The sequence below is a fragment of the Adelges cooleyi genome, unplaced genomic scaffold (assembly GCF_023614345.1).
Source record: "Adelges cooleyi isolate 19-005CV unplaced genomic scaffold, UGA_ACOO_1.1 ACOO_flye_CR_arks_rails_tigmint_CR_PRNA_118, whole genome shotgun sequence".
Classification (NCBI taxonomy): domain Eukaryota; kingdom Metazoa; phylum Arthropoda; class Insecta; order Hemiptera; family Adelgidae; genus Adelges; species Adelges cooleyi.
The window spans coordinates 1,206,777-1,213,736 of record NW_026095771.1 but is presented as its reverse complement, the minus strand read 5'-3'; positions in this window follow the sequence as shown (position 1 = coordinate 1,213,736).

Here is a 6,960-nt window from a genome sequence, read left to right as displayed (position 1 = left end):
ATAGAGGGTGTAATGTAAAGTTGTACTGAGCTTCAAATGAGACATTCCGAACGCTCTATGGGTACAATAAATGGTATTAATTTTTTTTTAATTTAAAAATTGTTAAAATGGTAAACTCGTATCACATTAAAAAATTGTCTTACGAAAAAAATAATAAATTAGAATAAAAAATCTTGTTGAATTGATATGTAACATGATATTTTGGTATCTGACTACACTTGCGTCCACCGAGTGGCCACTGAGTGGCCGGCATGTGACCAAAAACAACATATGACATGTGACACATCATTTTGGGTTAGAATTTTTTTCTCAATTCAGTGGTGTCCTAAGAATTATTTTATATTAAATGATGTGTCGCATGCCATATGTTCGTTTTAGTCACATAACGGCCACTCGGTGGCCACACTGTGGGCGTATGTGTATAGTTTTTAAATTTAAAAAAATGAACACCATTTATTGTACTCAGAGAGCATTCTGAATGTCTCATTTGAAGCTCAATAGAACTTTACATTACACCCTGTGTACAACTTCCTTTTAAATCTGTTTTTTAGTTATAGTTTTTTTGTATATCTTTGATCAAAATTGACTCATTCTATTTTAACTATACTTTAAAACGAGTGATCGTTTAATGGTTTTAAAAATAAATATAGATTTTTAAATACTTGCCTGATGTATGAAACAAAATACCTACATTTTTAATTTTTGTTTTTAATGTTATTGTAAAAGTCACTTAAAATCTTTTAAAAGTCCAACTTTTCACATAGAAATGATTAAATAGGTATCTAATAATAATTTTAAAATTGTGCCAAAATCGATATCTTGACAATGTTATGAAAAATCCAAATTTTGTCTCAAATCTTAAATTAGATTTTTTTTTTATGAACGTTCTGTCTGAAGAAGAAACATATGTTTTTGTACAAAAATAATGCCTGTATGCTTTATGCAGGGTGCTTCTAAAGTGATCCACTCAATATCATATAGGGTTTAATCAGTTATTGATTTTTTTTTACGTTGTGTTTGTTCAAGTTAGTTATTTCAACTTTTGAAACTTGAACCCTATCGTAAGTTTCTAGGTAATCATTAATATCTTTGGTCAATCGACCGGAAAAGAATATGAGTGATACTCATGATACATTTTGAATTAAATAAAAAATAATGTATTTCAAGTTAAATAAAATATACTTTATGGAAATTTAATATATTGTACATGGGATGAAAATAAATTAAATTTCATTAGGAACAATTTTAACCTATTTGCAAGAGATAATGATACTACTATTAAACCAGATATTATTAATATTTTTGGTAACAAAAATATTTTAACTTTTAATTTTATAAGTATACAATGTTAAAATGATAACGATTATACTGTTTGCTTTAAAACATGCAATGAAATTGCAAAGTATTTAAATCCCAATATACAAATTATACATAATGTTATTCAAGCTTGTAGGTTTATTGCAAGAAAAAAAATAATGTTTAATATAATATGTATTAACCCTGCTCACCTCCATTGTTGTGTTTGTAAACAACAATTATTTGAATGGACTGTAGAAGAATAAAATCTCTTCGCCATAACACTTGTTAGGTTATTTTTTTTCAAAAAGCTAAGAAAGTATATTTTATTACAATGTTTCGGTAATGATGGACTTAGAAAATGAGAGACAATTTGTTTATGGAAAGTTTATGCTTGAAATAATCGAATTTAATAATTAAGTATTTCTAAAAAAAAAATATTAATTTTTGTTTTCGCCTAAACGTAATGATGGACTTAGAAAATGAGAGACAATTTGCTTATGGAAAGTTTATGCTTGGAATAATCGAATATAATAATTAAGTATTTCTAAAAAAAAAATATTAATTTTTGTTTTCGCCAAACTGAAAGTCATTAAAATTGAGTTTTTAATAAAAAAAGGGGTTTTCAGGGGTTTTGTGTGTGCATGTTTTCTTAAAGAAAAAAAGGGTTTCTTGTTGGATTTTTTTGTGTGGCCAAATTTTCTACAGGTTTTTTTAACATTTCCAATGATTTTTATTAGGAGAAATTTCAACATTTGAGAGATATTGTGTCTCGCTTAAATTTTTTTTTGTTGTTTTTTCCTATTTGCTAAAAAAAAATTGTTGAAGTAGTAAATGGAAAAGTATTAAAGAAAATTATATTTTACTAGATAGCTTTTTAGAATAATATTTATTTATTATTTTCCTTACTTACACATTTTATATAAATTAAAATCAATTTTCTAATTATATAAATTTTATTTTAAGAAAAATGTAAAATTACATTCAATTTAAAAAAATACAATAAAATTCAAAATTAAGCGTAACTAAATTAAATGAATAGAATAATATGAACTAGAATTAGAATTAATAAATAGTTTTGGCAAAAATATAAATACACCTAAGGACTTATTTTCTTTTGAAATTATTAAATCTAATGAGAAACTATTAGAAAATCCGGACGAGGGGGTTTACGAAATAAACAGTATTTTAGAAAATATTTAATTACAATGTGCAAAAAAAAAAAACAAATAAGAAAAATGTTTAATTGACAAATTTTAACTGACCGGACTGATAATAAAAACCTAACTGACGCAAATTGTTCAATAAATAGATTAACAGAAACTTATTTACTCAATCATTTTTTTATCAGATCTAATAAAATGTTGTGTATACTTTCACACTGTCTTTTGTTTTTACTGTCTGATTAAAGTATTAATCAAAGAAAGTAAATTCTCCTCGGACTAGAGCTATGCCCTCTTTCCGCACTGCTTATTAAAGGCACCTTAGTTGTCAGGTAATAAGTTATGATGTAATAGTTATGAGGTAATGTTATTTACAGTTTACGTGTGTGATAATAAAAATAAATGATCAAGTCAACTAAATTGGACAATAGATGTGAAAGCTTGTTGAATATTAAAATATAAGTGAAATGTGCATAAAATACTGGTACTTTAAAACCAATTTTTTTTTTAAAAATGTATTTCAGTTAAAATGTTTCAGTATATTACATGCTCTTATAAGATAGTTATTTTATATGTATGTACAATATTTTACGTAAGAAGTCATATTTCGTAATTTATAGTAAAAGAAAAGTAATACAAAATAGTATATAAGGATGGTGTTATGTATAATAGTTTGTGTTTTCTTCACTCTTCGTTGGAGGAGTCCGACAACAGGGTACACTGTGGGTGGCGGGCTTTCAGGCGTCTGTTTATGGTTTTTTCGCCAACTCTAAAATATTTTGCACTTTTAGAATTTTAAAGGTCAATGATTTAATTAAACATTTTTTTTGATCCAATCCGAAATGTACTGGACGCCTGTGTCATTATGGATTTGACGATTTCGCATGAACCATGGTGCTTTTAGGCAAATCCTAAGACATTTGTTTTGGAGTGTTTCTAATTTGCTTTTTTTGGTAGGGGTAGCCGACGCCCAGACCGGGCATGCATAGGTGATTAGCAGTCGAACAATAGACATGTACAGTATTAGTGAGGACTTTATTTGAAGAGTGGATTTATAGTTCACTCAATCGGTAAAGAAATCTCATTCTAGCGTAGCCTTGGGTCAGGTTTTTGTTTATATGCGCTTTCCAGGTATGCTTTTCATCTAGGAAACCCCCTAGGTGCTTGACGGTATCATCCTTCTTATTCCAATTAATTGTTTCGTTGTCTATTTGAATAAAGATTGGACTGTTGTATCAATTTAGAGTAAATGTTTTGACTTCAGTTTTGCTGGGATTTCGGTTTAGTTTCCACTTCTTAAACCGTGTAGTGATTTCGTTTAGTGAGCTTTGAAGTTGGTGAATAGCTGAGTCGAGAGATTCATCTATCTTGGGCGATGACTAGACCGCGGATTTTATAAACTTTGAAATTTGGTTAATTTTAACAAACAAATCATATGGTAAATCTTAAAAAAAATTATTAATACTTGCATATTTGATGCACTTAATATGCAAATAAAATATGCAATATGCATATTTCTAAAAAAAGATAGAATCACGCGTATTGGATATGAAAATAAGTGATCTAAACAAAAAATAAGGATCTTATAAAACAATAGCATGTTCTGACTGGGATTCTAGGGGGTACCTAACCTAACGTGAGTGGCAAAAGAGCTTTAATCTAATTTTCAGATAAACATAATTTGAGAGTGGTTTACTATGTTGTTTTGTGTGCTGAATGTGGGCAAAATCTTTAAAAAAATCCTGGAGACCTCGTTGACCTGAAGAATTAATTACAATGACAAGTTTTTATTTTTTGTAGTAATTATTATTATGTTTTTTGCAGGGAAATTAAATGTTTTAGAATGGACGAGAATAAAAATAAAAATTACTCATTATATAATATTGTACAAAATAAAATGTAGACAAAGGCTATTGCGTTAATTTTTTTTAATTTATTTAAACCAAAATAAAAATACAAAATTATCGTAGTTATTATAACATTATTTTGTTTTATTTTGTTTCTGTCTTTATCTTAATTTTCATATACTTGTATTCTTGTGGGTTCAAGTACAGACTTGTTTCGTTGCTGGCCTACTATTGCGTAACAAAGGGAATTGGCGTTCATATAGATACATTTACTCTTTGAAATTTTTAGGCCACTTAATTTATTATTAAATTTTAAGCTTTGAACATTATTAAATTTTTTAAAAATTATAACATAAAAAAAATGTAAAATATTTATTGAAAAACAAATTCGCGAAAAATGACTTTTATTGCATAATATATTATTAAATTATTATTATTAGCAAACATTGAATGTATTGAAAATGATAACGATAACGATTATATTGTTTGCTCTGAAATATGTAATGAAATTGTAATATATGTAAATAAGGGATAGTTTGTGTTTTCTTCACTCTTCGTTGGAGGAGTCCGACCCTAGGGGAACTCCAGCTTTTATGGGGTGAGATTTAGTTATCTGTTCAAACTCTTACTTGAAAAGATCTGTTTAAGATAAAAGAATCTATGATTTCGAATATGTACGCTGGAAGTTTCAATTTTTTAGTAAGCCCTTCGTGCCAAACTTGGTCAAATGCTTTGGTGACGTCAAGAAATACAGCTGTAGTGTATGCTTTATTTTTAAAACCGCGAACAATTATTTCGGATACACGTTGTAGCTGGTGACAAGTTGAGTGGTGGTTCTTAAAACCGAACTGGTGGGTGGAATAACATTGAGGTGTGGTTTCAGTCTGTTCAGTATTATACTCTCTAATATTTTGAACAGTGATGGTGGGAGACTGATAGGTCTGTAACTAGTTGGTGAATTGGATGGTTTTCCTGGTTATACATAGGAATGATTATTGCATGTTGCCATATTGAAGTAAAGATGCCTAAGCGTAGGGTTGAGTTAAACAGACGTGCTAGGTAGGAGAGCGCTTAAGAAGTTACATTTTTAAGTATTTTATTTGTTATAAGATCGTGGTCTGAGCTTTTTTTATTTAGCGAGGTGTGAAATTAATCCGTGTATTTCTCTGGGTGTAGTGGGGACTATAGATTCATCATTATTCACTGGAAATTGAGGATAGATTGTTTGCTGTTGGTCGTCGGTGGTAAAACAGGATTCAAAATAGTTTGCAAAGGCTTTCGGCCTTCTCGGGGTTAGTTTCATATTTGGCGGGACCGTTCTTAAGAGGAAAACCAATTTTCATTTATAAAATCGCGTTATACTTTATTTTAGTTTAGTTTTTGCAAACTGTAACGGACCTACTTGACTAGCTGGCTAGACTAGGCAAAGTGGCCGTCGATAAGGCTAAAATAGACGGTCCCCCACGGGAAAACGGTTGGCTAGGCCGCAGTCTACGTCTAATTGGCCTTAAAGTCTCCCTTATTAACTTAATATATCGCCCGAGGAGCTAGAACGGGCGGTCACACTGTTAAATAATCTAACTCTCAGCTGCAGGCTACAAGATGTTTTATTCTAAATTAGGGTAATATAAAAAGGCTAAATAAAATACAAAATTATACAATATATATATATATATATACTCTGACCCGGGTTGGACGATGGAATGGTTGGTCAACGCGGAGTTGAAACGGACGCACACAAAAGATAGTCGGATGGGCGGCTTGTAGTAAAACGGCAAAAATATAGAGCGCAAGGTCGAGGATATTGGCGGTCCGTGATGGTAAAGTCAACTGGTTAATTAGATGATACGCGACGTGCATTGTCCTGTGTGTGCGACCGTTCCCCTACCTATAGTCGGGGGTGTTGTGTCAGCAGGTTTCGGACGAGGAGTAACGGTTAGGTGAAATATGATCGTTACAAAATCAAAGGAAAATATTAAGCAGTCAATCAGACTAATTCGGTTGCAGAAATCTCCGCGTCAACGAACAAATAAAGAGCTTCATCGAATCAAACAGCAATGTGGATCTGGAATTTGCCATTTTCAACGGTAAGACAACATTACGCTTTTATGGTAACGCTTTTTTTCGGTTATGTGCCAGAGCTAAGACATGAAAATGTCAACAAAAATATATTTACTTATATATATATTTAAAAAAAATTTCCAGCCTCCCCAAATTAAAAATTGAAATTGCGCCTATGCTCATTTCTGTAAAGAAAAGTGATAAATCGATTGCCTGCTCACGTTGTAAAAATCTTTCTCACCTTCGCTGTATTAGCTCTGGAGCATCACCTAATTATCGCATTTTTTTTTTTGATTGGTTGCGTTTGCTGAGTGCCAACTTGACCACTTCTTGTAACAATAGTCCTATTGAAATGGCCAGTGGCGCCGATCTTCTCTGAAATATCTATTACATTCTGAGTAAAACAAAAACATACCACCCCCCCATCAGTGCCCTACACGAGAAAAAGAAGGTGAATCTATGGCCAAGGGCGCCCGCAGGGGGGGGGAAAGGGGCCATTGCCCCTACTGGCCATTCCGTCCAATGAAGACATAATAAAGGCGCCCTCAGACCTTAAGGATTTCCAATCCAATGCTCTAGCTTCTAAAAAAAAA